Source organism: Dipodomys spectabilis, unplaced genomic scaffold (genome assembly GCF_019054845.1).
Source record: "Dipodomys spectabilis isolate Male_0828 unplaced genomic scaffold, ASM1905484v1 ptg000567l, whole genome shotgun sequence".
NCBI classification, from domain to species: domain Eukaryota; kingdom Metazoa; phylum Chordata; class Mammalia; order Rodentia; family Heteromyidae; genus Dipodomys; species Dipodomys spectabilis.
In genome coordinates, this window is record NW_024871244.1 from 507,090 (window position 1) to 529,401 (window position 22,312).

Here is a 22,312-nt window from a genome sequence, read left to right on the forward strand (position 1 = left end):
TGCATCTTGTCTTATTGCTGTAGCTAGGCATTCTAATACTAGATTGAAGAGAAGTGGAGAGAGTGGGCATCCTTGTCTTGTTCCTGAGTTAAGAGGAAATGGCTTTAGTTTTTCACCATTGAGTATAATGCTGGCTGTAGGTTTGTCATATACAGACTTTATTGTATTGTGGAATGTTCCATGGATTCCTAATTTTTCCAAAACCTTCATCATAAAGGGGTGTTGGATCTTGTCGAATGCTTTTTCTGTGTCTATTGAGATAACCATGTGGTTCTTATTCTTGCTCCTGTTGATGTGATGAATAATATTAATTGATTTGCGTATATTGAACCAGCTTTGCATCCCTGAAATGAATCCTGTTTGATCGTGGTGTATGATTTTTTGGATGAATTGTTGAAATAGGTTGGCCAAAATTTTGTTGAGAAGTTTTGCATCAATGTTCATCAAAGAAATGGGTCTATAGTTCTCTTTCTTTGATGAGTCCCTGCCTGGTTTTGGGATGAGGGTTATGATGACTTCATAGAATGTGTTCGGTAGTGAGCTTTCTCTTTCAATTTCATTGAAGAGTTGGAGGAGAATTGGTGTGAGCTCTGCTTTGAAGGCCTTGTAAAATTCCGCTGTGAAACCATCTGGTCCTGGACTTTTCTTAGCTGGGAGGTCTCTTATTGCTGTTTCTATTTCAATGCTTGATATGGGCCTGTTAAGATAGTTTGCCTCATCTTGGCTTAGTTTTGGCATGTCAATATTTGCTAGGAAGAGGTCCATTTCTGTCAAGTTCTCGAACTTATTAGCATAAAGTTTTGAGAAGTATTCCCTTATAATGTTCTGAATCTTGGTTGTTTCCGTGGTGATGTTTCCATTCTCATCTCTGAGTTTATTAATTTGGGTGTGTTCTCTTCTTTTTCTGATAAGATTTGCTAAGGGTCTGTCAATTTTGTTAAGTTTTTCGAAGAACCAACTCTTTGTTTTGTTGATTCTTTCTATAGTTTTTTGGATTCTAATTAATTTAATTCTGATTTAATTTTGATTATTTCTTTCCGTCTACTGGATTGGGGTTTATGTTGCTGCTCTTTTTCAAGGAGGTTTCGATGTGTCATTAAATTGTTAGTTTCAGATCTCTCCAATTTGTTGATGTAGGAGCTCAGAGCTATAAACTTGCCTCTGAGTACTGCCTTTGCTGTGTCCCAGAGGAGCTGGTATTTTGTGTGTTCATTTTTGTTGAATAGCATGAACATTTGAATTTCCTTTCTAATCTCTTCCATGACCCACTCATGATTCAGCAGTGTGTTGTTCAGCCTCCATGTGATACCGGACTTTCTTTGGTGGCTTTTGGTGTTGAGTTCTAACTTTATTCCCTTGTGGTCAGAGAGAATGCAAGGTATAACTTCAATATTTCTGAATTTAGACAAGTTTGCTTTGTGGCCTAAAATGTGGTCTATTTTAGAAAACGTTCCATGTGCTGCTGAGAAAAACGTGTATTCTGATGCTGCTGGGTGAAATGTTCGGTAAATGTCTGTTAAGTCTAGTTGATCTATGCAGCTGTTTAGATCTGCGGTTTCTCTGTTGAGTTTTTGCCGAGTTGATCTATCTAGTGGGGAGAGTGGTGTGTTAAAATCCCCAACAATCAATGTCTTTGGATCTATATGGGATTTGAGGGAAAGTAGTGTTTCTTTGATAAATTTGGGTGCTCCATTGTTTGGCGAATAGATATTTAGAATTGTAATATCCTCCTGAAGGAGAGATACTTTAATTAGTATGTAGCGACCTTCTTTATCTCTTTTCACGAATTTTAATTTGAAGTCTATTTTATCTGATATTAGGATTGCAACTCTCGCCTGTTTATGGGGGCCGTTTGCTTGGTAGATTATGTTCCAGCCTTTAACATTGAAAATGTGTTTGTTTTTACGGGCAAGATGTGACTCCTGCAGGCAGCAGATAGAAGGGTCTTGTTTTTTAATCCAACTAGACAGTCTATGTCGCTTAATTGGAGAGTTCAGTCCGTTAACATTAAGAGATAGGACTGAGAGGTATTTGGGAGTTCCTGCCATGTTATCTACCTTCTTGGGGGCTGCGAAAACTGGGTTCTTCCTATGGTTCTTGGATTCTCAGTTTGGGTGCAGTTTCTTGGCCTTTATTGCGGTCTTGTTGGTTTTCTGTGTGTAGGACATCTTTAAGAATCTTTTGTAGGGCTGGTTTGGTGGAGATGTATTGTTTCAATTTTTCTTTGCTATGGAAGGTTTTCATTTGGCCTTCAATTATGAAGGAGAGTTTAGCTGGGTACAGTATTCTTGGTTGATAGTTGTTTGCTTTTAGGGCATGGCATACATCATTCCAGGCTCTTCTTGCTTTGATTGTCTCTGCTGAGAAATCTGAGGTGATTCTAATTGGTTTCCCTTTATAAGTGATTACCCTTTTCTCTCTGACAGCTTTAAGGATCTTTTCCTTGTTCTGAGTTGATCCTGTGTGGATTATAATGTGACGGTGGGATGTCCTATTCTGGTCTGGTCTATTTGGGGTTCTAAAGGCTTCTTGTATCTGGACAGGCCTATCTTTTTGCATGTTTGGGAAGTTCTCTGCTAGGATCCTGTTAAACAGATTTCCTAGACCATTAACTTCTGTTTCTAGGTGCTCCTCTACACCCATTATCCTTAGATTAGGCCTTCTGATGGTGTCTTCCAGGTGTTGGATAGATCTATCATATTTCTTGGACTTGTCTTGGATGGTTGTATGTTCTTTCTCTATAATATCTAGGCTGTCTTCAATCCCTGAGATTCGATCTTCTGCATGGTCTAACCTGCTGTCAAGACTCTCTACTTTGTTTTTTATCTCTTTTCCTTCTAGTTGGTCAGCTTTGATGGCTTCAAGTTCTTTGTTGTAGCTCTGTTTTAGGTCTTGTATGAATTTCTTTACTTCCTTAATTTGGTGTTCAGTGTTTGTCCTCAAATCACTTAGTTGATTGGTTATGGTTTCTTTGGGCTCCCATTCCTTCTGTTGGGTTCCATTCAGCATTCCCTTTGTGGTCTCCCTGACTTCCTTCAGCTCTTTGTTAATGGATTCCATGAATGCCTTTATTGATTTTTGTGTGTTCTCTACCTGGTCTCTCAATTCCTGTATTACTCTTTGATTAGCTTCCTCCCGTTCGTGGGATTCCTGCAGATCTCTTTGTGTGTTCTCAGCCTGCTCACGCCATTCCTCCCTTTCTCTTTGAGTATTCTCAAGTTGTTCACGCAAATCCTGTATCAGTTTTTGAGTAGCTTCCTCACGCTTATGATATTCCTGTATAAACTTCTGGGATGCCTCCTCTCTCTCCCTATCACGCTCATACAGAGTCCTTTGTACGTTGTCAAACTTTTCATTTATCATGTTTGCCAGCAGTGTTTGTAGAGCTGTTTGGGAACTCTCCTCTGGATTATTCATTATCTGTTCTAACCCCTGATTATCAGGATTGGGAATTGAGATACCCGTATTTGCCATTTTTCTTGTGTTTTTCCGGCTTACTCTGCCCATTTGAGATGAAGATAGCACCAGTTTTGTGCTAGAACACTATCTTAAGGCAACCATCAACCAAAGTTTGCATTTGTACAGTCAATAGTCTACAGATACAATCTAGTTCAACAGATACATCTATTCGACATCAAACAACTTTATGTTAAAGGACTTCGAACCGCAGAGAAGAATTTGGAAAACCAGAAATTATTAGGGTTAGGGAGAGATGTGGGTAAAAAATAGGAATAGATTGGTGTGGGGAGGCACAGGGAGAGTTAACTATGTCCTAATCACAATGCAGGAAATAGGTTGGGTAGGATGCAAGTAGAGAGAGAGAGAAAAAGAAGAAAGGGAAATGGGAATGAAAAGAGACCAGAAAATAAGATAGAAACGTAAAAATTAATGTTATTTTAGAGATTAAAAGACCATCTATTTATAGAGGAATATGAATATGTTGAGAGAAAGGGAGGGACATAGAGGAGATGAGAAAAACTTTAAAAAAATGCTTAAAATATTATATAGGTATAAAGAGGTAGTACTGCTATTAATGAATTTAAGTCTCAGAGGTTTTGAATTGAGTAATAAGTTTGTGGATTAAGTGTGTACACAATGGGGGATAGGGTCTACTCGTTAACTACGGGTTTATCTGAGGATGTGCAGGACAAGAGCTAAGTCACATAAAGATGAACAAAGAGGAAAAGATGGAAAGGATAGGAAAGTGAGAAGAAAAGATCAGAAGTTCAGTAGAGCTAGAAAAAAAAACATAATTAAGAATGAAAGAAAAAGAGAAAGAAGACAAGAAAAGAAAAGAAAACACACTTTCACGTATTCCTAAAATAAAAATTATAAGAGGAGAAAAAAAAAGTTAATGGAAAACAATTATTTTTTCAGAAGAGGCAAAAATTAAAGATTAATAAAAGTTTTAGAAAAGCAAAAAAAAATTTTATATATATATAAGGTAACAAAAAAATGAAAAAAAAAACAAAACAATAAAAAGAAAAAAAAGAAAAGAAGAAGAAGAAAAAAAAAGTTCTTTGATTTTTTTTTTTTTTTTTTTTGGGAGGGGTGGGAAGAGTCCTGTATCTCCCTTTTGTCTGTAATCAGAGTCTGGTTGGAGTCTCTGGTCAGCTTGAGGTCCTGTGGCTTGATTGGTTTCTTAAGTCAGTTTGTTGGAACAGGCAGAAAAATGCTCTGCTTTACCCAAGATTTTGAGATCCCCCTCCCAGGTTAGTTTGCTGGGAGGGTGATCTGCTTTGAGAATCACAAAAGAGGGGGATGCAGTGATGAGGCTAGGTTCTGGGTAGAGTTGAGGCCTTTCAACGAACAGTAGCTTTTCCCTGGGGCTATTTTGTGAAAAAAAAACTCACAGCACCCAGCCTGGAGCCATTCTCAGGGTTTCTGTTTTTCAATTGATTGTGGTGGCTGCTAGAGGGCGGGGCAGCCTCTGGCTCTGGTTACCCGGTGAGGAGAGCCACTCCAATGGCTGGCGCCTGAGCTGGGTGACTTTTCCCTGGATGGAACTGAGTCTGTGAGGTCACTTCGCCGTTAAGTTCTTGTGACCTGCTAAATGACTCGTTTTATTCCAAGGCCTGAGCTGGAGCTAGCCGCTCCTCCGAGCTTTGTGGGTATCCAAGATGGAGATCACCGGTGCTGGGGGGGAGGGGGTGGCCTTCCCTCCTCTTCTCCCAGAGAAGGAGTGAGGAAGTGGGGCTTCTACTCACGCGGAGTCTTGGATCCCGGGTCGTCTCTGGTCTGCAAAGTGCAGGATGAAGTTGTCCGCTCCTTGTCGGTTCTTGCTGGTGTTGAGTAGAATCCGCTCGTCCGCTGCGTCTGGCTCCTTCGTCCCGGACTGCATCTCAGGTATGCCGTGTCTTTCTTTTTCTTTGGTACTTGATCAATTTTTAGGATTTATAACATTTGATTTTTTCCCATTACAAATACTCATTTCAGTTAGTAAAAAGTTTTTTTTTCATTACAGTGGTGCACAATTTACTAAAAACAACAGATTGTACATTTATATCACTGGATGTTTTTGTTTGTATTTACAGCCAGGAAATTGTTTCAATAAAGATGCTGAACTTCTTTCATTGATATACTGAAAGTATAGTATCTCATATTCGCCTAAACTAATCTCAGAATTAACAGTCAGAGCCTGGGCCACCACAGTCTGGGCTAAGTAAAACCACTAACACAGTATAAACTGCATTTAAAGAGAGCAAATGTTGAAGTTCACAAGCAGACCTTAGGAATCTGAATATCAAGAAGATCAAAAGATAAAAGTATTTCGAAGGACAACTTTAGAACTCAAAATTGGGGAGGTGGGACAAACAAAAGATACCAAAACTCAATGCTGAAGGGAAGGAGAATTTTACCCCAAACCTCAGCTGTGTCTGACTCTCTCACACAACACACACAGACACACACACACATAGACACACACACACACACACACACACACACACCCCTAGTGAGAGATCTTTGCCAAAGCAGAGGCATTCTGGACTTAGACACCGAATACTCCGAAACTATCCATTGTGAAGGCCTTTACTGAAAGTACCCATTGTAAGTAGACTTTTACTGAAAATTAGAACTCAGGTTCTTGGAAAAACCGTGAAATGTCACAATAAAGTTCTGCCCATAACTCCCCTAGCAATAGCCATCAGCGGATGACAGGAAGTACCTAAAGCTACAGATTATTTTTAATTTTTTAATGTTTTTTTTTTACTTTTTTATTGTGAAAATACTGTACAGAGGAGTTAGTTACATGGGCAAGATAATGAGTACATTTCTTATCAAGCATTGTAGCCTCCTCCTTTGTTTCCCCCTCCCATCCCTTCCCATTGTCCCCCCGCCCCCCCATCGAATCCTCCTCCCCCCTTCCCCTCACCAAAGTTGTAAAGTTCGTTTTTCTCCATAAGAACTTGTAAATCTCATTGTTGCAATGAGTCCACCTGTATCCCTATTTAAACGATTTGTTTTTTTTTCCCCTTCTCCTCCACAAATTATTGCTTATTGCTTGGCCTGCACTCGCTAGCCAATAAGATTGTTATAAGATTACCCAGTTAACAGAAGGGTCGGGGATCTCAACTCTGACCCACTGCAATGGTGACAGTTGTGAGTCCAGGCTCGACCTTGCAATAAATGACTCTAATGTGGTCACGTGAGAACTGGCTCCATGGTGGTCTTTGGGGATCCTTATCTAAGCACAAGGCTAGTGTACACAGAGAACCCCAGGGGCAGTTGTATCTGGAACAATGAAGATTTTTTCCTCTTCTTTTCAGATAATCAATCATTATGTTGCAGTTGGCTCCACAGCTGCTCCACACCTGAGCAGGAGGAAGGAAAGGATGCCTTAGACTGCAGGACGGCCTTCTGTACCCTTGGATTTATGTGTAAGAATGCAGTTTGTGGTCGTCTAGGCAGGGGTGGCCAAGCTGAAATGGTGGTAAACTTTGCCTGGAGGATGGCACCCTGTGAGCCCTACATGCATGGTGAAGCAGCCTGGAAAGCCCTGTGAACATCTCCGGGATGGCCTCTCAGTGGATTGGAGAAATTGACTCCTGTAGTTGCACATGGCAGGAGGCAGGAGGAGAGCAGGAATCCAGAAGATGGGAGAGGCACAGAAGCAGATGCACCTCTCCATTGTGACTCCTCGGCCATTCTAAGGAGGTTCACAACCCACACGTGGCGGCCACTCCACAGGTCCCCAGAGGCCCTACTTGTCTGGGGAGCAGTTCCTGGTCCTGATCCAGAGCTGGAACTTCCCAAGTGGCCCTGAGCTTGGCTGGGCTGGAGCGGAGCCTACCAGCCATGATTCCTCTGCCCTGCTGAGTATAGCCTCCTAGCAGCTGCCCAGGCTACAGCACCCACAACAGGCCACCTCCTTGGGGCAGGCTGAAGCTGTGCTGACAATTCCTGCCTGGTGCCTGCTTCAAGGCAAGAGCCAGGCCTAGCCCACAACAGAGCTGGCCCTCACTTCCAAGGGCATCGAGAGAGGCATGACAAACACAGGCCCAGCCTTGCTGCCCTCACTGCCCCTAGAGGTTACCTATAAGTCCCTGCCTTTGTTCTTGAAATTCTTCAGCCATTGGTTGTCTCATTTTTCATTATCAGTTTGGGTGGGACTCGAGACTTCTTCCTCTCCTCACCAAGCTAACATGCCCTAGCAAATCCACCCCAACTACCAATCTACCATATATTATGTGATTTTTTTGTTTCTCTTCTATTTTCTTCCTCCATGGTATAACCCGTTTCCACTGTATTTGAGGTCGGTGAGCTCCAACTTGCATATACAAATTTCTCATGTGGGGAGGGAAAGGGAAATAAAATGCTGAAAGAAGTACACAGTATGACCCATTGTTACAATGAGATGAACAAGACACTATGTTGAAAATGAACTTTACTAGTTGAGGATGAAAGGGGAGAGTTGGGGCAGTGGGGAGAAAAGGGATTGCAGGGAAAAACAAAAGAGGAGGTAACAATGTTCGTTAGATAATGTACTCACTAACTTACTTATGTAACTCTAATACCTCTGTCTACCATTTTCACAATTAAAAAAACATGAAAAAAATTATACTGGAGTACATTAAGTTCAAATTTCCTAAGTGCTCTGTAAATTAAGACCAATTTTTAGTGGGAAGAAGGTTCTCAGAAACATTTTTTTGTCAGTGTTTGTGTTGTGCATTATTACCCAAGTGTACATAAATTAACAGAAGGAGAAACAATAGGAATAGGAGAAAGAGAAGTTCTGTGTTTAAGTATAATGGTTCAATAAACTATAGAAAAGTCTGCAAATAAGACAACTTTGAAACAATAAAGCCATGGCCAGTATTTACACCTATGGGCGTGACATAGAGAAAGCATTACTCCTAAATGGAACATGAAGGATGAGGCCACTCTGTTTCTTCTACTAGCTCTAAATCATGGTAGCTAATCATGCAAATTTGTAAAAAGTAGAATGGAAGAATAATTCTGGTTCCAAGCAAGTCATATATAAGACCATGGATTTAACTGGGAAAAAAAAAAGGCCATGTTGAGAGAGCAGAAATTATTCTAGCAATGAACTGGTGGCTAAGATCATTTTTTTTCTTTCTTTTTCTTTTGATGGTAGTGGGGCTTGAACTCCATGCTGGGTACTGTCCCTCTACTTTTCAGCTCAAAGCTTGTGCTCTACCTCTTGAGCCACAGCACCACTTCCAGTTTTCTGGTGGTTAATTAGAGATAAGTGCCTCAGAAACTTTCCTACTCATGCTGGATTTGAACTGCAATCCTCAGATCTCAGCCTCCTGATTAGATAGGATTACAGGTGTGAGCCACTGGCACCCTACTTAGGATCACATGTAATTCACTTGCCATATATTATCTCTTTTTATTGTATACTTTTAGTGCTTTGGAAATGAATTGTACCTTCATAGGTTTTCAAAGCCTAATTTTCACAAACTTGCATTTCTTCAAATAGAAATGCTATAAATTTTAGAACAGACATTAAAATAGATATAAAATTCACTTACAGGAATTTGTCCAACGTACATCCTCTATCGTGTGTCTTTTCAAAATTTGATTTTTGGGGATTTTTTCCATGGTCTCACACATATTTTCAAGTGCACTGTCAATGAACTACAATTCCCTTTCGAAACACGTTTTTTACTTCTCTTTAATGCATTCATAGAAGTGTAATGAATATACAATTCTTTTTGACCTTTAAGACTTGAAAACTTGCTTGCTAAAATGATTGCAGTATTATAAAAATCGATCATTATGAGGAGTTTATCAATTTCTCCACAAATGCATTACTTTATTTTGTGTCATCTTTTTATGTTAGGGTCATACTCGTGGGATTACTTTGTCTTTTTTCTTAGATACTAAAGAGTAACTTATTTCATATGCTCCTCCTATTGACTATTAATTTACACATGTTCTTTAAAGAAATATCCTATTCAAGAAAAATTATACGGAATTAGAAGATATAAAAATACTTAAGATTCAGAATCATTGTAGCATTCACATTGTATCATTAACAAATATGTTCCCTCTATCTGTTGGATATGTTTCACTTCGGTTATAGTGTCCTTTGAATTATGAGTATAGTGTCCTTTGAATTATGAAAGGCTATCACTTGATATAATCCAGTATTTTCTTGCCTTTCTTTAGCCACTAATGATTTCCATTAGAAACCTTTACTGATACAATGTCATGAATTTTTACGTTTATCTCTTATAGGTTTTTACATCTCACATTTAGTTTGATAAACTTTTTTTTTATTTTAAATTTTTGTGTAAGGATTGAGGTAGGCCAGGCGCCTGTAGGTCACTCCTGTAATCCTAGCTAGGTAGGAGTCTGAGATCTAAGGATCATGGTTTAAAGCCAGCATGGGCAGCAAAGTCCATGAGCCTCTTATCTCGAATAAACCAATAGAAATCCAGAAGTGGTGCAGTGGCTCAAGTGGTAGGGTGCTCACATTGAGCTGAAGAGCACAAGGACAGAGCCTGAGCCCAGAGTTCCAGCCCCATGAGTGACAAAAAAAACAAAACAAAAGAAACAAAAAAAAAAAAAAGGATTGAGGTAGTAGTCTAAGATCATTTTGTAAATCCCGAAAGACAATAGTGCCAATACACCGATTTAAGATTATATTTTTATTTCATAAAGTCATAGGATAGTTTTCAAAATCTATTGACCATACAACTGAGAATTTATTTTTAACAAATCTGTTACATTCTTCTATGTGTCTGCTATTGTAGTAGAACTATGTTGTCTTCACTACTAATCATGATAAAAAGATTCAAAGCTAGTATGAAGGCTGAAGCTACACCATTTTACAAGATTGTTGTGACTGACCTGTATTCCTTGAATTTACATAGGAGTTTATTGAGCAGGTGGACCAATATTCTACAGAGATATCTAGATGTTTGATAGTCACTCATATTTTGTACCTTCAAAAAACACAAGACCCCAGATATTATATATAGAAAAATGTCTTCAGAGAATACTTGAAACAACTAAAATTAACTCAGGAATTAGTTAAGATTTAGATAACACTGTTGCATAACAAAGCTGAATGATAACAACTTGAGCTTTACAACAGAGGAAAGTGAGAGAAGAAAGAATGATGGACCACATAGGAGCTATATGTGATTGCTATTGTGTTTCAAAAACCAGAAAGACTTCAGAGAAGAGAAGGAGAAAAATAAAGTGTCCTGAGACAAGTTTCTTTTTAATCCATCTAATAGCTTGTACTAAAATCAGTGGAAATGGGAAAAATTAAAATAGAAATTAAAGCGTTGTATATACATGTTGTAATAGGAATATGATAATTTTCAAAGAAATAAGAGAGAGAATAGTTGAACTCTAAAGGGAAAAGGAATGAAGAGAGAAAAGAAGCAAAGTAAAACCTTTATCAATAACAAACACAAGAGTTTGGAAGTGGAAATATTCTAAATTACAATAAAAATTGCTAGTGTGGATAGAATATGGATCACATGTTATCATATATAATTTTGAAAAAGCATACTAGGAATGAAAGTCATGGTTTAAAACACTATTTAGATTATAACTAGACAGTATAGCTCAGTGGTAAACCATTGGCTTTGCATATGTGAAGCAATGGTGTGAACTCCCAAGCATTACAAAGTACACACAAAGCACACACACACACACACAAACCACATAAACACACACACACACACACACACATTTGCAATATTGATATTATCATATTAAACGGAGGAAATTATCACAAACAGTAAAAGTATGTTAATATATGAAATAATAATATTGCTCATAGTATTTAAAAGTTTAGTAGAAATAAAGTAGTCACAATATACTTGGATTTTAATAGATTAAGTAAATTGAAAATTAATAGAAGACATGAGAACTTTTGCAAATAAGTTTTAAATAATAAACATTTTGAAACATGTGTCCTTTTATTTTAACAAATGATTGATATTACTGGTGTTTTAACTCAAGATTTAGAATATGATAGCGAGGTGCTGTATATAATGCTAGGGATGGCTATATCCATAATCATTTCACTCTGAATAGTTTTATACTAATGTCTCATAGTTTCCCAGTCTCTCCCGAATTACAAACTCTATTTACACTTCCCACCATAGCTAGAAAATGCATGTCACAAATCACCATGCCGAGCTCAAAGTTGTTTTTTTTTTTTAATTCAAGTAAAAGTACTTCCAAAAAGTGACCAAGTAATGAAGCCTTTCTTAATAAAGTATGTGCTTCTTGAAAATACTGTAAGTATTTGGTACCTGGACAAATATTTTTATACTATAAGAAAATAAATGTATTTAGATTCACTAACCATATAAAATTGAGAAATTAATTTTTAAATAGCCACATGTTAAATATTATAAAAGCAAAATATATGTGTTTGAATAATTTACATGTGTAAAAATCAAGAAAAATTAAATTAACTGATCCTAAACTTTGATAAAAGAATTACTCTAAAGAAACAAAAGGAAACATTTAAGCTCAAAATTTGAAATTTAGAAAATAAAATGAAGTAGGGGCTGGGAAGGTAGCTCAGTTGTAGAGCACTTGCCTTGCAAGCATGAAGCCCTGGGTTCGATTCCTCAGCACCACAAAAGCAAAAAGAAAAAAGCTGGAAGTGGCGCTGTGGCTCAAGTGGCTCAAGCGCTAGCCTTGAGCTGAAGAGCTGAGGGACAGGGCTCAGGCCCAGACTTCAGACCCCACAACCGGACCCCCCCCCCAAAAAAAAAGAAAAGAAAATGAAGTATACTCTTTAGTTGACTTAATAAAGTGTAAACGCTCTGTACATCAATTTTATAATAAAAAATGCTTGAACAAAAAAAGCAAAAGTACCCATTGATCAATGGCAACAGCAAAAGCATCTATAGTTCTTGTTTTGAGTGTACAAAAATATCGTTGGAATATATAACAATGTTCCTTCCCGGAGAAATGTACTCATTACCTCATTTATGTAACTGTAACCCCTGTGTACATTACCATTACAATAAAGTTAATTTGGAATTAAAAATAAACCAAATAATATACCAATTAAGAATTCTTAGAAGCCATTGGTTAAAAATATTGTAAAAAACTCCCCTAAATATCCAAGGAATATACTTTGATGATACTATTTAAATGCTTCAACTTCAGCAGAAAAGCAAAAAGTTTAAAAAGTGTTACAAAGTAAAGTAATAAATCAGAATATATTACTATTAATAATAAACATATGAATAATTTATAGTGGTAGTCAAATATGTAAGAAATGAGGCAATTTGCCATTCATTTGCACTAAATAAGTGAGAAAGAATTTTCTAGGTCTTTTAAAATTATCATAAGTTTAATGAAGAAATTATTCTGTCACATCATATGATAATCAGACAAAGCTGATATTAGAACAAAGAACAGATTTATTAAGTTTTTGGATGGTAATGTATATATTTATTTTGGTTGTGGAAAATGTGGGGATTTCAACTTGGGGTATATTGCTCTTGCAGGCTGGCATCATATCTGTGGTTAATTTTAGGATAGTGGTTCCCTTTCCACAAGAACATGCACCTGATCTGTCCTTTTAGCCTTCCCATCATCAATGGCATCAGAGTTGCTCACCAACTTTTCTAGCTTGCTTCCTTGACTGGCCTGGATCCTCAGTCCTTCCAATCTTAGTTTCTAGATAGTGCAGGATGGTGGAAATTATCCAATTCACCCAGCTATAGATTGAGAAATAAGTCCACTAAATTTTGGCCTGGGTTCTGTCCTCAAGCCTCCTAAGTAATTAAGAGTACACATGTGATACCCTGGTGCCAAGCAGTAAGAATATTTTTAAAGCAAGTAGACATATATATGACTTAGGCTTGTGAATACCTCAGGAAAAGAATAAAAGAGCAGTGAAGCACAGAGGATAGGTAGAATTTTAACTAGCTACTCAGAGGCTGAATAAGCTTAGCTAGCTACTCGGGAGTCTGAGATCTGAAGACCACTGTTCAATCATGAAAATGCAAGTGATTATCTTAAAAAAAAACACACAACAGAATTGTAGCAGTGGCTGAAGTAGTAGACCACTATCCTTGGGCACAGAAGCTGAGGAATAGTTCCCAGGGACTATCAAGCCTCAAGAATGATGAATGCATGCATGAGCATATGCACATGTTCATGTGCATACTCATACATGCATGCACACATATACAAACACAAATGAGTATTTCAATGTGAAGTTATTTATTTTTTTTACCTTGCTGTACTTTATTTCCCTGTATTAGTTCACAAATTAACAAAATCAGCTAAGGACCTATTTACATAAAATTCATCATGTTTCTCTAAAATCTACTCTCTTTTTGGAAACCTGCTTTTATTTGACCCAAAAGTAAATTATTCAGGAAGTCAATTCATCACTCTCAAGTCTATAGTATTAGATGATTGTTTAGGTTCCTCTTAGCAATATGATTTTTTGAAATCCTGCATCAAGCAATATATTTCTTTCACTAGAAGAGAAACCTCTGTCAAACAATTAATAATAGCTTATTCTCCTCCTGGCATTCATCTGTACTTTTATTTTCTTCATATATTTCATGATCTCTCTGTGTATGCCAAAGTCTGCGCTTAGCATGTGTATACCATTCATAGATACTGAAATTGCTTTGGAATAAATAATGTTCACCCTGACTATCTTGAAAAAGAAGAATTGGTCTCTTAGCACTTTAGGTAATACCTTGAGGGAAAGAAACAAAAGGAAAAGTGAGGAACAACTCAACACATAGATTCAAATGAAACAAAACAACCCAAGAAAACAAAAATTAATTCAGTACTCAAGAACCTGTAGGAAATGAAAGATTTTAAAAAAATCAGCAATGACAAGCTTATGAAATTCGTGACTACATGGGAGTGAACTGTTGGGAGGATAGTAGCTAAAGCCCAGACTGAACAGAAAGTTCTGTACACAATGCCATGCACCTGTTATTCTAAATTCCAGGAAGAATAACATAAAGTGCACTGAGACCAAGTTCATACACAAGTAGGAAGCCAGTTTCTACCTGAAAAATAATCAGGATAACTTAGGGCTGGGGGCATGACAAAGTGGAAAGACCCATTTAAGGGGCACAAAACACTCAATTCAAACTCTAGTATTAGGGGTAAAAAAAGCTATGATTTAAATAATTAGAACAATTGTAATACTTGAGTATTTGAGTGGAGGAAAATCCATTAGAGAGATACAATGAACCCACGTTCCAATGCTACTTTAGTGATAATGTTTAGTGGTACTTGAGACAAAACAGAGTTACCTTGCAAATGAGCATGGATGTGCATTTGGGTGATGGAAATACTCTACTTACAGAGGTGTAAATTAGATTTTTTGGGTAGATTGTAGTTCTTGAACTAAGAGCTTGGGTGATGTCCTTGAGCTTTTTCTCTCAAGGTTACCACTCTAATACTTTGAGCCACAGTTCCAATTCTGATTTTCTGTTGGTTGTTTGGAGATAAGAGGCTCATGGACTTTCCTGTCCAGGATGGCTTCAAACCATGATCGTCAGATCTCATCCTCCTGAGTAACCAGGATTCCAGGCATGAGCTGTCGATGTTTTTAATAATTCAGTAATTTGTATAGTTACAGAAGTTATAAATTATCATTGTAACCTGTGTAATATATGTGTATGTATAGATCAATGCATACAGTTAGAAATATATTGACATATTTTTGCATCTACAGTAGATTTATGAAATCATCCTTCATTATAAAATAAAATGGAAACAAATTTAATAAGGAGCAAAACAAAGGGAATTGTTACACGCTACTACTTGTTGAATGGAAGATGAATTGTGAGAATCAGTTTGGGAAAACCATCTCTACTTTAACAAAATGGATAATTGCTATTAATTTCAATCAACTTTGGTGGGGTGGAGTATTGGATGAGGGGGCGGGGGGAGGCTGGGAACGGATGTGAAGGGTAAACAAAGGAGGAGGCTGCAATGCTTGATAAGAAATGTACTCATTATCTTGCCCATGTAATTGTAACTCCTCTGTACAGTATGTTCACAAAAAAATAAAATAAAATAAAAAATAAATAAAAAAGAAAAAAAGTGTAGGGAAAAGTTATATAAAGATCCATTACACTTAAATCATGATTTATTGAATGGAAATTCCCTTGTACAACTAGTTAAGATAATAAAAATATAATTAAAAACAATGGAGACATCTGATCTTAAACTGTGTTCTCTTAAACCATGAGTCAATATAATAGTTTCCTCCTCAGAAATTTTCTTTGCAGGTATTTTCCTCATAGTGACAGAAAAATGATCAATGCATTGAATATCAATACATCACATTGCACATCAGAAAGAGACACAATAAAAATCACAGTAAAAATGTTAGAATTCACCACATGATGAAATAACAGGTAGAATGTGCCAAATGCTAATTGATTATTTTTCCAAGTACTCTACCTATGGTATCTAATTTAATCCTCAGAATAATTCCATAAAGTGGAACTACTTACATTTTTAATTCTCAGATGATGATATTGAAGTCTTCAGAGTTGTAATTACTAGTACAACATTGCACACATGGTAAGTGTTAGCCTGAGGTCCATCCCCGACTGTATCAATTAACCTCATTCTATTTTATGACTAAAATTCTAGGAAAAATTCCCAGAATTATTGTGTACACTCATAATATTTCAGTTTATCTTTGTTAGAAAATAGGGAACTGTAATATGAAAACTCGAAGTTCAGAATCAATGCATACCTCCCTGGTGAAAGGAACAGCTAATATATAACATTCTTGATTTCTAGGTCAAAATAGCAGAAATCATATTCTATCCCTTCACTCAACACTGCACTGCCTGAGGACCCTAACTCTGTTTAACACTGTCTTACTGAAAGAATGACCTCCCCAATTCCTGATGGAAACAGACTGCAGGTCTTATGGACCAATCATTTCCACATTGTAGCTCAACTAAGTTGTTTACCATTAGAAGTATTTTGATTGCTTTTTATACCCAACATTTTGAGACAAAGGTACTACTTTAAAATGCTATTAAAGCAAGACTGATATAAAAATCACCTTTGACCCCAGATAAATAATTTACCTTTCATGTACCCAAAAATGCAGTCCGACCTATTATTAATGTTAGGAATGAGAGGATAAAAAATCATAGACAACAAGGCCTAAGCATGAATTAAAGCCTCTCCAACTTGTGAATACAATTGGTTTAAAAAGACATTAAGGGCTGGGAAGGTGGCTCAGTGGTAGAGCGCTTGCCTTGCATGCATGAAGCCCTGGGTTCGATTCCTCAGCACCACATAAGCAAAAAGAAAAAAAACCGCAAGTGGTGCTGTGGCTCAACTGGAAGAGCGTTAGCCTTGAACTGAAGAGCTGAGGGACAGCGCCCAGGCCCAGAGTTCAGGCCCCACTACCAGACTCCCCCACCCCCCCAAAAAAGGCATCAATACTACTATATTTGTTCAAAATTTCTTATGATACTGAAGATTCAATTGTAAACTGTTAACACTTGAAAATAACTCATTTTCTTGGGAGTAGGAAACAAAACACAAGATTAATCCTAATCATTTTCAAAGACATTTATTTATACTACAAATTCACTCTTATAACTACAAAGATTCTAAAAATAACTGAAGCATAGTGTCACGAAGGACATAATTTAACTTCATCATATACATTCAAAGGACTTTGCTAATAGAAAATAAATTTATACTAATAAGTAGCTCACCCAATTCACTTCCATTCTTTTATTCTATATCTTTTATTTTCATAAACTGGCTTTTAATAAAATGATGCATAAACAGCCTATATACCCACTTACATTTTCAGATTTTAACAATGTTTATTTCAGAAATGTCTTTAGCTGTATAGTCAATGAACTGAAATAATACTAAAATATTCAAAGGGTTTTCAGAAATTGCAAGACTCATTGTGGGATGTTATTTATATTGGAAAAGATATTCAAAAAGCCTTATTTGTTAACGTTGTGATAGTTACTCCCACAAAAGTATTATTAATGAAGAAACCTTTGTATGTATAATACAACTTCAAATGCATCCACAATCTGGAGGTGACACATGCTTTTTGTTTGTTTTTGCAATGTATATCTAACAAACATATCCACAATACTTATTTTCAGTCAATATGATGGGATATTCAAACCTAAAAAATACGGGGTTTATTATCTTAGTGTGAATAGATACAATCTTACAAAGAAAGCTATTTTCAACAGAAATCCGGAAAGAGTTTATCCACCTTGAGTTTCACAGGAATAACCGGAGAGTAATACCTGTTTGGTCAAGTTGGTCAAAATTACTCTATGAGTATATCTTAAAAGTATATCCAATTTAAGAGGTCAAATACATATTTTGTACTGACAGTCATCTTACAGCAATAACTTACTACCTAATTATATGTGTATCTTCTTTCCTAGCATATACTAAGAGCTGAAAGTGATCTCTTTTATCTAACTTAATGGTGTAAATGCTTTGATTATGATGATGTTATTATTTGACAAATAAAATGTACAAAAGGGTGGTTCCACTGAAATGACAGGACGGAAAACTGATAAATAACAATATTGCAACATAGCTCTTTTCAGCCTCACTCTGTCCACATTGGCAAGCAACATTGCAACCTCACACACACACACACACACACACACACACGTGCGCACATGTACACACACATATACATGAATGCCAAATTCAGGGTTTATTGTACATAAAAGTTCAATTAAAATATTAGTGATTAGGAAAAATGATAATTTAACTTATTACAAAATAATACATAATCCAATCACCATGGTTGTTACATTTTACCTGTCTCTCCACATGTGACCACTTAATTTATTTTTAGTTCATTCATTCATTCATCATTCATTAGTTTGGTGCCAATACTGGAGCTTGAACTCAGGGCCTGGCTCTGTCACAGAATTTGTTATGTTTTTGTTTTAGTTTTCTCAATGCTAGCATTTTACTGCTTATACTAAAGCTCCATTTCTAGCTTTTGCTGGTTACTTTCAAACCAGAATCTAATGTTCTTTTTTGTCTGGTTTCAAAGCACAGTCATCAGATTTCATCTTTCTGATTAGGTAGGATTAAAGACCTGAGCCACCCGTGTGGCTCTTAATTTTTCCTGTACATATGTAATGCACATACTTAGATAGTAATTTAAAACAGAGAGCAGCATAGAATCAAGATGTACAGTGATGATATTGTCCTGTCAGAAATTCAAGTTAGTAATGTAAATTTCTTCTTAAGACCATACACAAAAAATACTTAAGAAGAAATCTGATGATGTATGTGTGTGTGTGTGTGTGTGTGTGTGTGTGTTGTTGCAATATGTTCCACATATAAGCACTGTGCAGCAGTGTCCAGCCATTCACAGTTATTGCATGAATATCTGCCTTGAGATACCAACTCATGGGCAATGTCTAGGTGTCCACTCTAGGCTTCGCGATGAAGAGGGGTATACTCATCCTCATCCCTAGTATTCATATAAGTGGCCCTTTTGGAAAGTACTCTCCACACTGTAGTAAGCTGCAAGACAAGCACTCTACCACTGAACCACCTTCCCAGACCAAGGATTAAGATTCTTGTCTGTAATTTAGTCAAAGCTATGTCTCTTTACGTAGACGACTAAAAATGTATTTACTAATTTCAAGTAAATACATAAATTCTATTTCCATCTCTTCTAAAAAATACAAAAATTGTTTGCTCTGTAAATTGATTAGAAGCATGGATTTTGTGGCTAGCTATGCCATTTCACATCTGTATCTCTTTTCCTCTTTCTCTTTCATGGATCCCATAGACAATATGTTTGCTCCATAATTATCCAAATTTATTTTGCTTTTATATTTTTAGTTGCATCATTTCACTTTCTGCTCTGCCATTTCCCAGAATAGCACCACATAAACAGAAAAATCCAGAAATGGTTCTCTGGCTCAAGTTGTAGAGCGCTTGCCTTGATTTGAAGAGCTAAAGGACAGTGCCCAGGCCCAGAGTTCAGGCCCCACAACTAATTTAAAAAAGAATCTAAATACTTGATAATTCTACTAACAGATCTGACTGAAATCAGTTGAATCACACTTTTCCTATACAATGAAGGAATAGGTCCAGGCTGGGAAAGCAGCTACAGAAGGCAGGCACATTGTATCTGTGACAAAACTTTGTGGAAAATGGAATCGAGGATTACTTACTGGTGATTCACTTGCACTTGAAGCATGATTCTGAACTATTGCTTGCTGATTCTGAACTATTGCTTTGATCATTATATTTTCCAAGAAGAAAAAGTGAAATTTAATTGATAGTAAAGGACTACTAATACATTTTGACTTCTCATTAAGCATCTTCCATCATCAAAATCACTTGAAGGCAATAGACAGGCCTATTTTTAGATGAAAACAAGTGTCTTTTAAAAAAACAAGAATTTAGGTAGTCATACAAAGGACTTCTATTTTACTACTGCATTATACATTTTTTCTAATGTTGGATACCAACATTAGAAAGCTACTAGAAAGCTCTTAAAGCCCATATGTTGAATAGTGAGTTCTCTTACACTATAACATGGTGTTTCCCAAATCATTTACAAAGAAGGCATTGTTTCCTATTTTCTCATTCCTAATATAAGCTGCACATGAAGACAGCAAGGGTCCTAATGTTCAGACAAGGAATAAGGTGAAAAAGTGAGGAATGGTATCAATTTCAAGAAAAAAATGGAGTAGGATCCAAGCAAATTTCTTTTTTGGGATGTCGAAATTAATTGGTTTACTATGGTGTGGAGACTACTTTCCAAAAAGGCCACCCAGATGAATACTAGGGATGAGGATGAGTATACCCCTCTTCATATGGAAGCCTAGAGTGGACATTTAGACATTGTCCATGAGTTGGTAGCTCAAGGCAGATATTCATGCAATAACTCTGAATGGCTGACACCCCTGCACAGTGCTTATATGTGGAATAATACCAGAGTGGCAGATACCAATCCCCAAACTAAAAGCCTCTTGTCCGCCTTGCATGTTGCTGCTGGGAATAGAAATAGAAAAGATACTCTGTTGAATCATTATATCAAACCAGGTTTGAAGAACAGCTTGGAAGAAACTGCATTTAATATTGCCAAAAGGATAAGTATGTATCACTACCTCTTTGAAGTTGTGGAAGGCTGTACAAATTGTTCTCCTAAGTCGTAATGGTTTGGTTAAGTTTCTTAAATTTCAAAAATGCCAGTCCATCCTTTGTGTCCCTATAATTTTTTTCACAATACAAAGCAACAGCAATATCTTACTTTAAAAATTCATGGATTCCATGGTATTCTTCCAAGTGAATTGCCTGACTCTGATGTCAAAATGTATTCAAGAGTTTTTTGTATACATCTATAATGATTTCTGCAGAGTTTGTGATTTTTTTAATCAGAACTAATTTTAACTTATCTGTTGAAATGAATAGTATAGAAACTAAAGATGTCCCTAGTGCTTTTGGGAAAAAATATATCTATTTTTGTACAATATCCATAATCTATTTCACTCGCTCCTAGATAAAATATTTTGAATTCTACATTTTTATATAATGTATAGTTTCATTAATAAATGTGTCCTTTCAGATTGCATTCCATATAGAAGAAGAAGTTTAAGATTCCTTTTTTCCTAGGTCCTTATATTATTTTATTTCTTTGGGATAAATTGACAATGTTATCTAATTTCAAGTTTTGTAAAGGTTATGCTATGTAAAGGCCTTTCTAAGGTGAAGATTTAATACACTGATGTCAAACTAACCTTTAATTCTATGAATTACATGTATTGTTACACTTGTATTTTTGTAATCAACTTTTTAATAACTGTTTTTATATTTCTTGCATCAGAAGAATGAAATATATGGAAAACTTCACAAATTTTCATATCATCCTTGTGCAAGTGCCATGTTAATCTCTGTATTATTGTAATTTGGGTAGACCTGCTGCTGAAGCATGTAGTACCCTCTAAATTTAAGTACTTAATGATGCAATCTTTATACAGGCATATATCCATGGTTGCCTATTTGTAACAAGGAACCCTTATTGTTCCTTAAAATGCGATTGATCTTATTTCTCTAAAATTCTGTGTATAGTGGAAAAGCTTATATCATTTGGTCGATTGCTCATATTTACAATTTTTTGTCAATGACTATTTTGTCGTTTTCATTTCAAATTTGATCATACTTTGAAGCCTTTACAGCTAATTCCAAAGGTCATGGCTTTTCAAGTACTTATTTATCAACTGAGTTAGCTTTGTAGAGCTAATGGATTCAAAGTAAGCCTTGCTTGAGAGCTACTTCTAAACTTCTGCAGCTTAACATTTCCCAAATGAGGTCTTGCTGGGACAAATGTCTACCTGAACCTTTACCCTTCTTCCTTGTAGGAACAGACCAACCAAAATATCTTACCCTGACAGCATAGATTGTCTTACTGGAACAAAACTAATCTTAGTTACAAGGGTTCATAGAGAGATGAACAGTTCAGACAGAATTGTTCAGAATGGAAGGTATTTTGTCAAAATATAATTGTTTATTATACTTATCATTTCAAAAGTAGCTAAAGCCAAGAAGGTGAAAAAATTTTCATATGCATGATTACCTACTCTCCTGGCCTGTCTAGCATCCAACCAGGCAGGAACTTACACTACTGACTCTCTATCACCAAATATTTCCATAGCTCCTGGAAAAGTCCATATGTTTCTCCTCGATATTAGGCCTTAAATTGGTAATGTTTTAATCACAGTGTTTCCTCTTGCCTCTAGGCTGTAAATCTACAAATGGTAAAGCTTTAAGTCTAACTCTACCAAACACTGAGGTAGAGATAATGGAATAATACTTTAAAACA

General features: G+C 36.4%; 1 pseudogene; it reads right to left on the reverse strand.

Moving 5' to 3' along the window:
- Positions 1 to 21,323: 21,323 nt before the first annotated feature.
- Positions 21,324 to 21,423, reverse strand: LOC122100169 (annotated as a pseudogene).
- Between the last annotated feature and the right edge of the window lie 889 nt (positions 21,424 to 22,312).